This window comes from Lactuca saligna, chromosome 3 (assembly GCF_052625555.1).
Source record: "Lactuca saligna cultivar CGN05327 chromosome 3, ASM5262555v1, whole genome shotgun sequence".
Classification (NCBI taxonomy): Eukaryota; Viridiplantae; Streptophyta; class Magnoliopsida; order Asterales; family Asteraceae; genus Lactuca; species Lactuca saligna.
In genome coordinates, this window is record NC_136419.1 from 93,289,849 (window position 1) to 93,307,749 (window position 17,901).

A 17,901-nucleotide genomic window follows, 5' to 3' on the forward strand; every position below is an offset into this window, starting at 1 on the left:
ATTTATCGTCCGACAAATTAGGACTATTTTTATCAAATTCATCATCAAATATAGAACCAAATATATAGCACGTTTAAATGTAAAACATCAGCACAATTTTATTTTGAATCCAAAACAAAAAAGAAAAATCTTATTTTTAACGAAACAACAATATAGTTTTATTTTATTTTACCATAACAAATATAGTACTATTATTTTTAAGACAAAACAATAATGTACAATATAAAGATAGTTTATGTAGATGATATTTAATGATATAGTGTATGATATTTAAATAAATGTTGTACGATTAATAATATAAAATTAATCTTGTGTTCGTATATATTTGCAAACAATAATAACTATTCATTTTTTATACTTATTGGATGTATATTTGTTAAAATGACTATTATTAATAAATGTTTAAATGTAGTGAACTACACAAAAAAAAAAAAAAAAATACTTATCACCTCTAGAAACAAATTTCTGAAACAAATTATTCAGACTCGTAGCTTAGCGCGGGTAGACAGCTAGTGTGTATATATATATATATATATATATATATATATATATATATATATATATATATATATATATATATATATATAAAGGATCATTTTGGAAAATGAAGCAAAATTGAAGAGTTACTAAACATCTCAAATTTTTAAAGGAACAAAAATGATATTTATGGATAAACAAGGGCCTTTTTGAATATTTTCTCAAATATAAGTCTAAAATGAGTCATTTTCACACATTTCACCAAGTTTTATGCCACATATGACACATTTTTGACAAATATGAGCTTTATTTGTTACTTTATGATTCCAAGTGGATTATCCTCAATAAAGGAAAACCATAGACCTAATCAACTAGCATAAGTAATGTTATTTATTAAATAACAGATCTTATCGATTGCTCAAAAATCAGTTGATATTCTAGTGAAGATGATTCACAAAAGTACCTAAATATAAATATACTAGTGTACGTCTAAATTCCTGTAAGGAGTTATAACTAGAATCTCTTGGTGGGAGAGCGGAAATTTGTGTATAGATCTATACGGGATTGACACCCCGCACATTTGTTGTGCGCTACAGCTAAACCGACTAGTCTAGGGTGACAAATGTTTCTAAACAAAAGCGGATGCCTGAGAAACGCCAACACAGGTCTCCGTCATATTAGTATTGTTATAGCGGCTCACTAGAATATGTTTAAAAATTTATGTAAGGAAAAACATCATAAATAAATTTTGGCACATTGTTTTGACTGCCCTATGCACGATATTGATGGTCCGCATATTTTGTGTTGACCTTCCACTCAACTTGCACGTAATGTCCACAATCATCATGTTGATTTCTTTCACCCAACAAGTATTAGAGTCTCAATACTATGATCTTTACAAATAAAAAAATATAGGATTTTTGCAGAAAAAGATTGTATACCATTTTGAAAACTATAAACTGACACACACGTATGCAAGGATACTCAATTGGAAACAGAACCTACGATTATTCTATACAAGAAAATATAGGATTTTCTGAAGTAACCAATTTTATACGATTTCGAAAATGTTAGACGAAAACACACACGTGTAACTATACTCAATTGGAAACAGAACCTACGATTATTTTATACAAGAAAATATAGGATTTTCTAGAGTAATCGATTTTATACGATTTTGAAAACGATAGACTAAAACACACACATGTAACTATACTCAATTGGAAACAGAACTCACGATTATTTTATACAAGAAAATATAGGATTTTCTGGAGTAAAAGATTTTATACGATTTCGAAAATGATAGACTAAAACAAACACATGTAACTATACTCAATTGGAAACAGAACTCACGATTATTTTATAAAAAGAAAATAAAAGATTTTCTGGAGTAAATGATTTCACAATTTCGAAAGACAACAAACTAAGGTACGCACGGTTAGGTATACTGGATTGAAAACAAGAGTTACAGCTGTTTTGATAAGAAAACACTCGAATTTTCTGTATTTCTAAACTATCACAAAGTTTTATACGAAAATGTTTATGAACTCACCAACATATTTTATGTTGATGCTTTTCAAACGACCTGTATTCTCAGGAAAGCAGTAAGCAGGTTAAAGGGGCGCGAATTCAGGATTATTTTCTTATAGTTTGGAATTTATTTACTTATGTCTCTTTTATGTAATTTGAAGAATAGATATAACATATATACAATGTAAGTTTGTTATTTGAATCTATGATGTTTGGATTTGCTATGTTTCATTTATATTCAATTGTTATGATACTGCCCAATGATGTCACCCGCCTTCGGACGTTTTCACCGTCTGGCCAGGGGGTGTGACAAAACGTCCACTGCATTATTTCTTCTTTCTTCATATATATTTGTAGAGAAGACTTGTACACTTCTTGTTAATTCTTTGTTTGATTGCAACAAAGTGATATCAGAGCCAACAATTATAAATCAAAAGATATATCATTTCTTTCCTTAAAGATGGCTACGAACAACGGTCTTTATCAAACCCAGTTACCGCGATTGAATAGTGAAAACTACCATAACTAGAGTATTCAGATGAACGTTCTGTATGAATCTTTGGATCTATGGAGTATTGTGGATAAAGGCATCTCTCAACCAGAGAATCTTACTGGACAACAAGAAAAGGAATTAGAGAATAAGGACAAGAAGGCATTATTTCTGATTTACCATTGAGTTGATCATCCTATGTTTGAAAGTATATCAAGGTCAAAATCTTCCAAGGAAGCCTACGATGCATTGCATAACACATACATGGGACAAGATAGGGTCAAAGTAGTCTGTTTGCAAACCTTGCACAGTGAGTTTGATGGGTTAAGAAGGAAAGAATCGGAAGCTATAGAAGAGTTTTACAATCGAGTGATTGCCTTGATGAATCAAATGAGAATGAATGTGGAAGATAATGAAGAAAAGAGGGTTGTTCAAAAGATACTACGGAGCCTCACCCGCAAATACGAATATGTGGTTGTAGCAGTGGAAGAATTAAAGGATTTATGTACTTTATCATTGCAAAATATCTTGGGGATACTTCAATCCCATGAATTTCGTATGAAGAACTTTGATGATGAAACTACAGAAAAAGCTTTTCAAGTTTTTTCAAAACCAAAAGGTAAGTAGTATGCAAAACCTTTGGCAGAAATACAATGTTTATATTGTCACAAATTTGGACATACAATGAAATACTACATGAAACGAAAGGAAAATGAGAGTGACGATGTCAATTTCACATGTGGGGATGTAGTCAAGAAAGATGACACAATGTTCATGGCTATTAAAGAACTTGCGAATTTGGTTGATGATGCATGGTGCAAGGATAGTGTATGTGATGATCTTGTGAAAGAAAGCAAGAAATTATGTATGCCTGTGGATGATAAACTCCATGGGAAGTTGAAGGAAATTGATGATGATGATAATGATGCTTGAAGTATAAATACTTCAGGAAGATGGAAGTTGTGTTATATATATATATATATATATATATATATATATATATATATATATATATATATATATATTGTTGGGTTTCGATCATTCTAATACTTCCTAAGTGTACATGCAACCCTAATAACCTTGGATCTATGTTTGTCTAATTATCATGCAAAGTTGATTTCCAAGGCTATGATCCTATCTACCATACATGGGGAATAATTCTTTTTGTAAATAATAGATAGAATTACATTCCTTGTTGTTGAAAGTGTTCCTTGAAACCTTGTGAGCCTAGCACCTCAAGTGTGATGCCTCAAATGCTTCACACAACACCAAATGCAAAGTATAAACTTGAGAGAATACTCTAACACACTCAAAATCGGCCAATCCCCCTTGTTTCTCTTGTGTCTCACACGTGTAACCGATTTTGGGGAGAGGCATGGTCCTTATATAGTGTGTTACATTAGGTAAAACCTTAATGTAACATGTATCTTCATTTCTCAATCCATGGGTTAACTCCATGGAGCATCCATGGAGCATCCTATGGGTGAAACCCAACTTGATAAACCATGGAGCCTTTTAACCCACTATATAAGATATGGAAGATTCATATAATCTACCCATATATTTAATTAGTTATTCTTTTGATCACTTAATTAATTCTAAATTAATTATTGATCAAAACTAATTAAATAATATTATTAATATATCAGAACTTATAATATATTAATAAACCATATGTGTTATTTCTCTCATTTAGTTTATCCAATTGCATGGTGCCATGCAACCCAAATGGAACATGCCGGGTCGGGTCAAGTATTTACCAGAAATAGTTATGGACTTAGACACCTTATCCAACATATATATATATATATATATATATATATATATATATATATATATATATATATATATATATATATATATATATATATATATATATATAGTAAGTTTAAATAGTCTAGCTTAGGGGGTATGTTGAATATTAAGTTAGATGTATTCAGAAATATTATAATTAATTTAATACTGGTTAACATTTGTGTCCTTTGGAAAGTATAGTAACTGGCATATGACAGTTACCAAAACCGTGTATATATATGTCTCTGTGTCTTGATGTAAATGATGTTGATGGATCAATAAAAGGAATATCTTTGTATTATCATATAAACGTCCACTGCCTTCTTTCTTCTTTCTTCATATATATTTGAAGAGAAAACTTCTGCACTTCTTGTTAATTACTGGTTTTATTGCAACACTAATTTGACTCTACTACTAACTTTACTAACTTTCCTTGTGTTGTAAAGCTTTCAATATTTTGAACTACACTTAAACATTTATTACCTAGAACTTCTAGAGGAGTCTTATAAAGCAAAGAAATTGTTGGTTCATTAACCATCATTCCAACACTAATAGTCTTAGACCTCGGCTCCGTAAGGTCCTAAAGACGGATCTTAGCCAATGATCAAGCAATCAATCAATCAAAGTAACAAGAATTGGAGTAGAAAAGAATTAAATCAAGCTTGCACACGTTTATTTATTAAAACGTCTGATACAACTCGAATACACCTGGGCGTGAACACTTAGGCGAACAATCTGACAAATGACCTAGACAAGCCCTGTATATAGGGAACACTGGTCGCAAACTGAGTTTACGGCCATAAACACCAATCCATGCCATAAACAACCAAACACCCCTAAAATACACAAAATTGATTGAATGGACCCTTTACATTAGAAAGCCTAGACCAAACCACAGACTGAACCCTTCAATCTCGCCCTTGGTTTGGGGCTAGCTTGATTAGTCCTTGTCGACAAGAAGAACATCTAAGTCGCTCATCGCCCCATTCCACACCCTTTTGTTAATGATGTCGGAAACCATAGATGTATACTCTTTAGCAGCTGGCTCAAAAATGTCTTCCGCAACTTTGATTTGATGTAGGGTCAACTAATGAATATCCCTTTTCCTAAACTGAAACAGATCTCTTTTATCGTATAAACGAATACATCCATATTGAAGCTTTATTACAGCGGACGCTGTAGTTTCATTGAAAACCCAATAAAGAATGGACGATAAAGATCCATCTGGTTAATTTTGAAGTATAGGTATCTGTTTTACTTAACTTGTAGCACGCCCCATCACATTCCGAAGAAGAAGATTAGTTTTGGGATCAAGAACACTTGGGTATAGTTTGATGATAGACTCTGCAGTCTTCACTGAAGGAAAGCCTTTAACCACTTGATCTTCCAAAAAGTGCTTGAGTCATGTTGCCTTGGAATTTTGAGAGGGATTTGCAAAAGGAGCTTTCGACAGTTCTGAAAGATCAACCCTGGTCCAGGAATTAAAATCATGAATATCTTTGTAGAGTTCTGTGTTGCCACTTTTGCGTCTCACGAGCCACATGTTTAGAGTATCATGAAAGCCCATGAAACAATTCTGGATCTGTCACCATAGATGTCTCTAAAACATTTTTCTTGAAGATCTGTGACGGTGATTTTGGGTAGATCCCCAGGAGCATTTTGATCCAAGCTCCTTTTGAACAAGAGTTGACCTTTCTCAGTTGCTTTGGCTAATCTGGCACGCTTCAGAGCTAAGACATTGGGAGCTTGAACTGGTTCCACATCAAAACTATCCACAAATCATGATGTTTGTATAGCTGGTGGCACAACCGGGGAAGCATGAGAAGACAGATACATCCTTGACTCATCAACAGAGGACTTAAACTTCTCACCAAGTTCCTCTTCCAGCTTCCTTTTCAGATCAAAATACCTAGCTGTGAGGAGACCAAAGTGGGTCTGAAGATCAGAGATCTGTTTAGTCTTTAAAGTCTTATCCTCTTCAAGATTAGAAACTTGAATCTTGAGCTTGGTATTTTTACTCATAAGATTAGCCACCTGAATGTCAATCTCAATGTTCTTTTTATTAAGAACATTTATTTCCTTTTGAAGCTCAACAATAGAAGGATTGTCTTCTCATGAGTGGCCTTCTCTAATAGATATTCCTTTAGCTCTAGGAAAAGGCACTAAGCTCTATTCTTTAGCTAAAAATTGAGCAAGCCTCACAGAGCCAGCATCATGATCAGCTTGAGGAGGAGAAAAATCTGTCGGGACAGAGGAACCACCAACATCAAATGTGGTACTAGGTCTTTCAAGAGTTGGTCCAGATGGGTCAGCGATAAAAATAGGTGTTGGATGAATGGGGAGACTTTGAGATGGTTAAGATATCAACACACCAGGTCATAGTTGAATCATCAGCCATTTGCTTGGATGTAGGAGGTGAGGAGGTCATAGTTATTATGGAATCACTCACAGGAGTCTCTGCGGTAGGAAGAACATTAAAAAGGGGAGGAATCCCTGAAACTGTCTCCTTAGGAGTTGAATCATCAGCCATCTGCTTGGATGTAGGAGGCACGTTCTAGAGAAAATCTTCATTTTCCCGTATCTTCGTTGCTGGATAGACAACATCATTAATACTGTCAAAGAACAAGTCAAGGTGTTCATTTGATAAAAGGTTCTCATTGCTTCCAAAATTTAGTGGAATTCCATCCCTATCATAACTAGTAAGATCAAGATCTTCAAAAGAGTCTTCAGCATTCGCAGATGCAGTCTTCTTTGTTCCTTCGTTGTAGTTACTTTGAACATGAATAGATGTCAAGTCATGTTCTTTTTCCACCAAAACACTGGGAGTAGCTTCCTTCTCATGATCTGACACCTTTATAGCATCATCATCTGAATACACTTGCTCAGAAGAAATATGCTCAGAAGATACTTTATCAGAAGACCTGTGAGATTCGGATGCTTTAGTCAGTTCAGCAAACTTTCCAAATTTCACCAAGGCAAACCTCCCTTGAAATACAACTTTACCTTTGTTGTTTTGTTTAATCAGCCTAACAGTGTGTGGGCCAAGGTATTTCATATCTAGGGTCTCTCCTTCTTTGGCCATCTCTGGGAAGTGCAAGTCGATAAACACCTTAATAAACCTAGGATACATCAAGAAAGTATCTCTATTCTTCGCATTGATGTTCACAACGAATTCATCAAGAATAAACCTTGAAAAGTTGAATTTTATCTCTTTCTGCTAGCGCGGCGATAGCTCTTGTGTCTTTTAAAGAAATTTCATCTACACCAGTCCGTATGCCAGATATACAAGTGACAAAGGTGTGAGCCAGGAATCCCTAGTAAGGCGGTAGGAGTTTCATTATGGTGGGAGGAAAAACGCCTTCGTAGCCCATTTTGTTCAGAACTCCTTGAACTTCATTAACAGGGTAGGTTGGTTGATCATCATTTTGTAGTGCATCTTTAAGGATTTTCTCTGTGATGATAATTTTGCATCCTTTCACCTCAGCCTTAATGGATACAGATCTATCATTTCCTCTTTTCATCGAGGCAGACATCCAAAATTCCTGAATAATTCCTTGATACACAACAAGACTCACGGTGAGAGCATTGGACAGACAGCACTCCTTTAGCCCATGAATCATTGATTTGAACTCCCCATGAGTAGAAGGAGGTTCCACCAATAGGATTGCAAAATTTTGAGTGTCTACGAACTTGATACTTGCCATTTAAACTTCACACAACGGGCCAAGTGAGAAAACAAAGTAATTAAACGATATAAAATTTATGGATTTTTCAATGAAACAATTTAATCTTTGGCCTTAGGATACAAGTCAACAGGAAATTGACCAAAATGAATTTGTTTACAAAATGAGCATATACGGCCGCAAATAGCCTGGTCGTACACGGCTTGGCCGTAAACAACTTGGCTGTACACGGCTTGGCTGTAAACAGTCTGGTCGTACACGGCTGGGCCATAAAACGGCTGGCAGTATACGGCTGGGCCGTAAACGTCAATAACTCAAAATCACCGATTAATCCTTCAAAATCCATCGATTTGATGAAAGAAACACACTTCACTGGTCGATTTTAGCATACCTATGAGAATCACAACTCAATTTCACGGAAGAACACGATTTTTTTTTAGTTATAGAGACAGAGGGAGGAGTTTACGGCCGTGATCTTGAAAATGAGGGGAGGAGTGATGAGTACGGCTGTAAACTCCCTTTTATACCTTGTTTAAGTTTTAGCTGTTATCCACATAGTGTAAGATGAAGTCCAAATCCCAAATTTTTCAAAAAATAAACATTTTGAGGGTAAAAAATAAAAATAAAAATAAAATAATAAAAATTTCTAAAATCTAAAATTTTAAAAGAAATTAAAATTTAGACAATTTAAAGAGAATAAATAAAATAAAAAATAAAAAATAAAATAATTAAAAAAATAAAAATAAAATAAAATAAATAAAAATTAAAATAAAAGTTAAAATTAAAATGAAATAAAATAAAGGTGAAAATGAAATTAAGAATTAAAAACTAAAAATTAAAAAAAAAAAAAACAAACTTAATTTATCTCAACTAATAGTGAACATAGTTTTTGTGATACTAGGATCAAAGTTATTAGACAATTTTAATCCATTTGTCGGTACCTTTACTTTCCTGTCTATGTATGGTCGATCACTGGTATTGTGATCCACTTAAACATAAAGGACTTGTGATAACATTTAGGCCAAGTTATTATTGACAAGACAATGAATTCTGCAAACTTAGATATTTTCCTTAAACGACCATTCAGTTGATGACGACCAAGGATATTGTTGTCCACCTAAATTAAGCAGTGAGATCAACAGACAACCTCTAAGTCGTTTGATTTTAGTTGCACTAGAACGTGTTCCCTACTTCCCGATATACCCTAGTTATCAAGAACTTCAAAAGAACTCCTTACTTTAGGTTAGTAAACAATTATTAAGGAGGAAGTCAGATTTAGAAATGGATGTATATGTTGTGTCCCAGGTTGGATATATTTCAATCACACAAAAGGGACAACATATGGCTAACTAAGATAGAGGGATTAAGAGGTAGAATAATGCATATGTTGTGTCCCAAGTCGGATCTTCCAATCACGCAGAGGGGACAACATATGGCTAACAGATGTAGGTAGATAAGAAGGTGTGTAGAGATAGAGTTGCATATGTTGCATTCCAGGTCGGATCTTCCGATCACGTAGAGGAGACACTATATGACTAACAGAAAGAAAGCAAGAAAATAATTTCCTACAGACCTACTTTATCAGAACCCCCATTCGCCCCATCAGAACCAGAATTAAGGACATAAGTCCGTACATTTATGAAAAATTGATCCGCCATTCTATATGTGTATTAATTTAGTGTATCCGCAGATTCCCATGTATATCACCCTACTCAACCTATCCAAGTGTCATATTTTCAAACTCAATGGAACTATCTAGGTTAAGGTTTGTCAAGTCTCTAAACTTTTCAAGTTCATCTGATGCTAGTCAAGTCCTTAACAGATCCTTCATGTCTACCAACGCATCAAACATAGAGCACAAAAAATTCCACTTAGTTACCTTACACAAATTCAGATTATCTGTTATCACATAATTATATCACCTCCCTGTAGACAAAACTAACAAGAACAATAATATTTAATTAATTTTTTTATTTTATAATGTTTTTGGATTTTTTTTAAGTATTTTCTGACAAAAAAATAAAACAAAAATAACACTATTTTTAGATTTTTGATTTTCTAATATTTCTAATTTTTTTGTGTGGTTTTTGTCTATTTCTCCCCTAAAATTTGTGCATAGGTGAGAATGAAATTAAAATGCACAAATTTAAACTAACCTAAAACAAAAATTAATTCTCAAAACGAATCATTTTCAAAAAGCTCACAAGCACATCAAATCGAGCTTTGTTAAAAGGCTTTGTAAAGAGATCCGCCACATTATTAGTAGTGGGGACCTGTTCCAGCCTAATGAGCGAACGCTCATAGCAATCTCTGATAAAATGAATTTTGATATCAATGTGCTTGGTTTTGGAATGTTGGACATGATTTCTAATGATCTGAATGGCAGCCTCATTATCACAAAAGATAGGGGTTTCTAGATAGTTCAAACCGTAATCCAAGGAATTGACACCCTCCTGATGTACATTTCTTGTCAAGCTCACAACCTCCATAATTACTATCAACAAATGCATATAAATCAAATTCAGAAGTTTTTAGGTACCAAAGACCAAATTTTGGGCTGCCTTTGATTTACCGAAAGATTCTTTTGATAGCAATAAGATGTGAAAGTTTAGGATTAGCCTAATAACGTGCGTATTGACAAATTGCAAACATGATGTCTGGGTGGCTTGCAGTTAGATACATCAACGATCTGATCATCGATCTGAAGAGAGTCTAGTCTACGGATTCGCCATCAGTATCCGGATTGAGCAGAGGCCTTTCAGCCATTGGTGTCGATGCAGTTTTGGCGTCTTGAAACTCGAACTTATCAAGTATATCCTCCAAATACTTTTCATGATGGAGTAGGATTCCAATTGCCTTCTGTTGAACCTGAAGCCCTAAAAACATGGTCATTTCCCCTAACAAACTGATCTCAAACCTCTTTTTCATCACGCCTTTGAACTCTTTAGATAGTTGCGGACTGATAGACCCGAAGATAATGTCGCCAACATAGATCTGGACTAGGATCTGATCATTACCCACATCCTTGATGGATAAAGTTTGATCAATAGTGCCACGAGAGTATCTATATTCGAACAAGTGCTTTGTGAGAGTCGCATACCACGCTCGAGGAGCTTGATGTAACCCGTACAACGCCTTGTCTAACTTGTAGACATGATTAGGAAACATCGAGTTAATTAACCCAGGGGGTTGGTCAACATAAATTTCTTCCTTCACCTTCCCATACAAGAAAGTTGTTTTAACATCCATCTGATAAACTATGAAATTTATTTATGAAGCATATGCAAGGAAGATACGAATAGCCTCCAAGCGACCTACTGGAGCATAAACCTCAGTGTAGTCAAGACCCTCTAACTGTTTAAACCCGTGAACCACCAATCTTTCGTTATTACGCACTATGACTCCAGAATCATCCTACTTATTGCAGTATACCCAGTGTGTGTCAAGAGACTTTTTGCCCTTAGGTAATTCAACCAGTGTCTAAACTCCAAGTTTTTCAAATTGATTTAGCTCTTCGTGCATAGCATCTACCCAACTAGGCTCATTCAAAGCCATTTTAACGTTCTTTGGCTCTATTTGAGAGATAAAGGAAGAATAGAGGCATGTGTTTATATCTCCACTATGACTTCTAGTTTTAACACCATCACCCAGCTGGCCAATGACATTCTCGATTGGATGATCGCGTTGAATGCGTGAGGGTATCTCCTGGGTGATGTCATCGGGGGAGACGGGAAGATTATGAATGCTGATAACTCAATCATTTGCTAAATGTTGAACATCAGATGAACTTGTCTCATCAGATGTATCTGCTACAAACTCATTAGCAATTTGTTTAGGAAAGAGTAGTTCCATGAAAGTTGGAGTAACAGCGGAAGCATCTCTAGACATAAACTCTCTTGCAGCGTCTTTTAAAGTTCGATTTCTCCGCTCAACCACACCATTTTATTGAGGTATGCGAACAGAGTTGTATTGATGCACAATTCCCTTTTCTGCGCAAAAATGATCAAGAACTACATTCTTGAATTTTGTTCCATTCTTAGTGCGAAACGCCTTCAACTGGTTGTTTGTTTTGTTCTCAATCACCACAATGAACTTCTTTATCTGATCAGCAACCCCAACTTTGTCGGATAAGAAGAAAACCCATGTAAAACGAGAGAAATCATCGATCACAACCAGACAATATGAGTTTCTGTTGATGCTTGGGACATTTACCGGACCAAGTAAGTTCATGTGCAATAATTGAAGCACCTGGCTGATTGAATTAATCTGTTTCGGCAGGTGTGGTTTTCTATAATGCTATCCCTAGGCACATCACACATACTTCTCAAATGTTATAAAAGTTCTGACGGGTAAGCCACGTACCATCTCATTTTTCGCAAGACAATTTAGATACTTACCGTTAGCATGACCGAGTCGTCGATGCCACAACATTGCATTTTGTTATGAGACTTTCGAACAGAGGCATGTGACTTGTTTTGGAATGTTACTATTCATATCTATGCTATATGCATTGACATCCCGCTTTGATTTGACAAGGATCCAGTCTTCCGGGATGACAATGTGTGACTTAAGGATCATACATTCTTTATTAGTAAAATGCGTTGAGTACCCTTTGTCGTAAATATGAGAAACACTCAACAAGCTATGCTTTAACTCGGGAGAAAATTTGACATTCTCGAAACGTAGCACTCCATTTTTCATGATTCCTCTTTGAGTGATCTTTCCACATTATCCACACACAAAGGAAACATATCCCCCATTAAAGGACTGAATGCTGCTCAAAACTAGTTGGGTTGCCATAAACCATGAATGGTTCGGTGGCAATCTCCTCATCAGTTACGGGGTGATACTGATAATTATTATTAAAAGGAGGAGGCACTTTGTCATATCATAAACCCTTTTGTTGATTATGTTTAAATTGTAAGCAGTTGTCTATCATGTTGGCAACTACTTTGCTTGACACATCAAATTTTTCTAAAATCAAAATTTGCAGTTTCAAATTTTCCTTTCAATGTATCAAGCTCATCAGTCAATTTAGCAAGTTGTTTCTTGACATAGTCATAATTTTCACATTCTTTGCTATAGTCTTCATGAAGTTTCCTAAAGTCTTTGGTTTTTGCTTCTACTTGGGCCTTTAGGGGTTTTTGTCCTTTTCTGAGTTGATAACCTCCATATGATAGGTCCTCAACTTTTCTACGTAATGATTCTATTTCCACATGAAGAATTTTAAGATAATCAATGCATGATTGAAAACAGGAAGATAAACTTACCTTATTCTTGTTGGATTCTGAGGTAGAAGATACCATTTGGGCAAACTGCAGCTCCATCATCTTTTCTTCTGGATCAGCCTCATCATTCTGCACAGGAGCATCATCATTTACTTGGGCCAAGTGAGCATTTTCAGGTCCTGAAATATTCAGAGCCTGAATCTGGTCCTCCCAGTCAAATGACTGAGCAACCATTGCAGTCTTACTATTGACTGCAGCACCTCCACGATTATTTCCCACGACTACCGTTGTTCTGTCATTGTTCATCCTTCTATCTGGTTTTAGGCACTCACGAGCAAAATGACCTGGCTCATGACAGTTGAAATATCGTAGCTTTCCTTTGTTAAACTCTGCCTTCTTATCAGCGGTCATTCCCTAGTTGTTCTTTCCAGTTTTCTTTGCAAAATGCTTTTCCCTGAACACTTCCATAGCTATTTGCCATGTAATATCCATCTCTTCCACATCTTCTGGATGAATTTGATCCAGGTCAGCAAATGATAGTTGAGGTGGGAGCTCTTCGGATAAATGGGCATTGTAACAGTTGACAAGTCCAGTGACAAGAGCAAGATTCTTATCATTTTCTTTGGAATTTGAGAAAGAAGCCACCACTGGTATATTGGAGGAGGGAATAGCTTGAGGAGCAATAGATAGAGACATGGATGATGCAGCAAGAATAGATGTTGCTGATGGAGTAGCAAAAGTCTGACTCTGAGGTTGTTGTACAGCAAACGCTTAGCCTAGATAGGAGACGAGTGATGAAAGAGCATTGTTTGAAGAAATCCCGAGATTTGCAATTGAATAGGAATTCACCTGATTAATCTCTCGCTGCTTATCATCAAGATCACAAGGTTTGATGATCGCCATTATTTCAGCAAGAGTGAGACGATTTAGGTCTTTCGTCTTCTTGATAACGGCCACATTTATATCCCATGATTTTGGAAGTCTATTCAATAGCTTTTTATTTATCTCAGACTTGGTCAAGAAGATCCCATCTATATTCATTTCAGTAGTGAGAGTGGTAAATTGTTGTAGCTGATCTTCCAGGGTTTCTCCAGGAATATAGTTAAACATGTTAAATTTATGTCGTAGCATATCCTGATGACTTTCTTACATGTCTTTATTTCCCTCATAGACCTCGATAAGGGCTTCCCACAAATCTTTTGATGAAGTATATTCTTTAAAACCCTGAGCTATATCAGGAGAAAAATCCATAGTCAAAGTGGCTAAAGCCCGTTCTTGTTATTCAATTTTCTCAAAATCCTCATCAGTATAGTTTTCAACTGCTTTATCAACTAGTTGTCTCGCAATAGTGGTAGTAATTTTGACTGGACCTTTGACAATGCTTCGCCAAATCTTGAACTCTTTCATTTGGATGTACTTTTGAATTCAGTATTTCCATTCAGGAAACCCATCTACAGACAACAATCTTGGAATTCGCGTGGTTGTTCCCATAACTGAGTCCAATTAATGATGATGTGCTTGACTCTGAGAGTCCATTTTATTTTATTATTTTTTAATTAATTTTAAATAAAAACGATTACAAAATAAGAAAAGTCAAACAATGGTTTGCGGTCAAGGATCTTTACGGTCGTAAACAGAGCTTACGGTCAAGGGGTTTATGATCAAATGGAGTTTACGGTCAAATGGTGTTCATGGTTATTGAGGATCTTGTGTTTACAGTCATATATAGGAGTTTACGGCCATAAACACGTGGCTGTAAACTCTTTAAATACTGACGAAAAATAGTGATTTTGGTATATTTGATTCCCTCTAGTCACGAAATAACTAAAAACAATCCCGAATAGTAATGATGCTAATATCCTTTTGCCAAAAACTTAATTGAAAAATGCTTTGACACCGGTTTTGCTCTGATACCAATTGTAAGGTCCTGAAAATGGATCTTAGCCAATGATCAAGCAATCAATCAATCAAAGTAATATGAATTGGAGTAGAAAAGAATTAAATCAAGCTTGAACATGTTTATTTATTAAAACGTCAGGTATAACTCGAATACACCTGGCCATGAACACTTAGACGAACAACCTGGAGAATGACGTAAACAACGCTATATATAGGGAACACTGGCCGCAAAATGGATTTACAACCATAAACCTGTTTATGGCCGTAAACACCAATCCATGTCGTAAACAACCAAACACCCCCAAAATACACAAAATTGACTCAATAGACCCTATACAATAGAAAGCCTAGACCAAACCACAGACTGGACCCTTCATTTTCTGAATAGTGTGGTTTGAAATACTATGGTTAAATGTCCATCATTAACCGTTAAGAATGTTGGCTATTCACATGCATGTATTAAGATTATGGCAATGAAATAGTGACAAAGGAAAAACAGAGCATGCTACTTTAAAGCTTGAAGCTTTTTGTTCACTTAACAGAAAGGAGGTGATACCCTCAACGTACACCTAAGCAAGCTATTTAAATACAAAGAATGCTAAAAATACCGCAACTAATCCTACTAGCTTAAGACACGGACTCAACAGCCCACATGGCTTTGAATTATTCAAAAACAATAACACGTGACATAAACTAATTTATGAATTACACCTACATATTCCACCCTAATTTAGAAAAGCATACCTACATTACACCAAGGAGACTTCGTATCTCCTCAAACTTCATTCTTCCAAATGATTTGGTTAGAACATCGGCCTTCTGTTCCTTGCTACAGACATAACTGACTAAAATGTCTTCTTTCTCAACACATTATCGGATGAAGTGGAACCGGATATCTGTTTGCTTACTTCTCCCATGGAACATTGGGTTCTTCATTAAATCTAATGAAGATTTGTTGTCGACCTTCAGCTCAACAGGCGGCACCTTTTGTCTGGTTATTTCATTGAGCAATCTTCTGAGCCAGATTCCTTGACAGGCTGCCATGGTGGCAGCCATAAATCTTGATTCACAGGTAGAGAGTGCCACACACCTCTGCTTCTATGATGCCCATGTGATCAAGTTTTCAATCATGTAGAACACCATGCCACCTGTTCTTGTTCGATCATTGATATCATTTGCTAAATCACTGTCTGTGTACCCTTTTAGTGTGACATTTTCCTTCCATTTTGAGTACTTCAATCCATAATTCAAAGTGCCCTTCATGTATCTTAAGATACCCTTCACTGCCTGTAGATGATTCACAGTTGGCTTCTCCATGGACCGACTTACAATTCCCACGACAAAGGATATGTCTGGCCTGGTATGAGTTAGATACCTTAGCCCACCAACTGTGATTGGATATTTTGTGGGATTCACTGATTCAGATTCATTTTCTTTCTTGCGCTTGAGCTTATTTTCCATAGGGGTCTTTGTGGGATTACGGTTTTGCATACCTGTTTTAAAAAGTAGATTCTTGGCATAGGATTCCTGTTTTAGTGTAATTCCATCTTCTTTTTGGTTCACTTCAATTCCCAAGTAATGAGTTAGGAACCCCAAATCACTCATTTCAAACTTGGTGTTCATCTCCTTCTTGAACATCTGAATACTTTTAGGGCAGCTTCCTGTTACAATTAAATCATCTACATACACTCTTACAATCAGTATGTGTTCATCATACCTCTTGGTATAGACAGAGTACTCATGGGCATACCTTGTGAAACTGATGCTCTTTAGATGTCAATCCAGACAAGCGTTCCAACTCGTAGGGGCTTGTTTGATCCTGTATAGAGCTTTAGATAGCTTGTACACCTTGTGAGCTTGGCCTTTCTTGTGACATCCCCAAAATCACGGCCAGAAAAGACCGATTTTGTTTATGCTTTATAAAAATCAGAGTACTTCATTTTATAAAAAGGTTGCGGAATTTGTTCCCAGAAAAACATGGTAAATACGTTATTAAAACATTTTCGAAGAAACGTATTTATTTCATTTTAAAATGTTTGGGATGTCATCGTTAATACCGAAACATAAGCATAAACAGAACTTACAATGATTTACACTAGTGATCTACATCTCTTTTAAATCTCTCAGTGTAATGTCACTTCACTTCGTCACCTGTGATATACATAAACTGAGTGGGTCAGGTTGGGAAACCTGGTGAGTACATAGGGTTTTCAACCCACAATAATATAATTACTATGTTCAATCAAACAATCAACCCAATTACCCATCCCCATTATCTTCTTTACTCTTTAAGGATTTAACCTAAGAGTCATCTATACTGCATTCGTTTATTCCGAAGTCCCTTACCTCCAGGGTTATAGGACTGACACTAAATCCATAGCTGCCAATGTTCGTTCATAAAGCACTAATTCCATAGCTGCTATGGTCTATTCATCAGGTACTAAATCCATAGCTACCAGTCTTTATCTAATAGGTACTAAGTCCATAGCTACCAATGTTCAACAGGTACTAAGTCCATAGCTACCAATTCCCAACAGGTACTAAATCCATAGCTACCAACGTTTAACAGGTACTAAGTCCATAGCTACCGGTGTTTGTCCCATAGACACTAAGTCTATAACTGCCAATGTATCATCTTCTATCTCTCATCATTCATCTACCCATCTCATACCCAACATATTCGTATATATAAAATACGTATACAGCTTAAATTCTTTAAAACATGTATAAAACGTTCATCCAGCATAGACAACAAGTATTCAGATAATATGCACACATAACACGTAGTTTATATAAAATA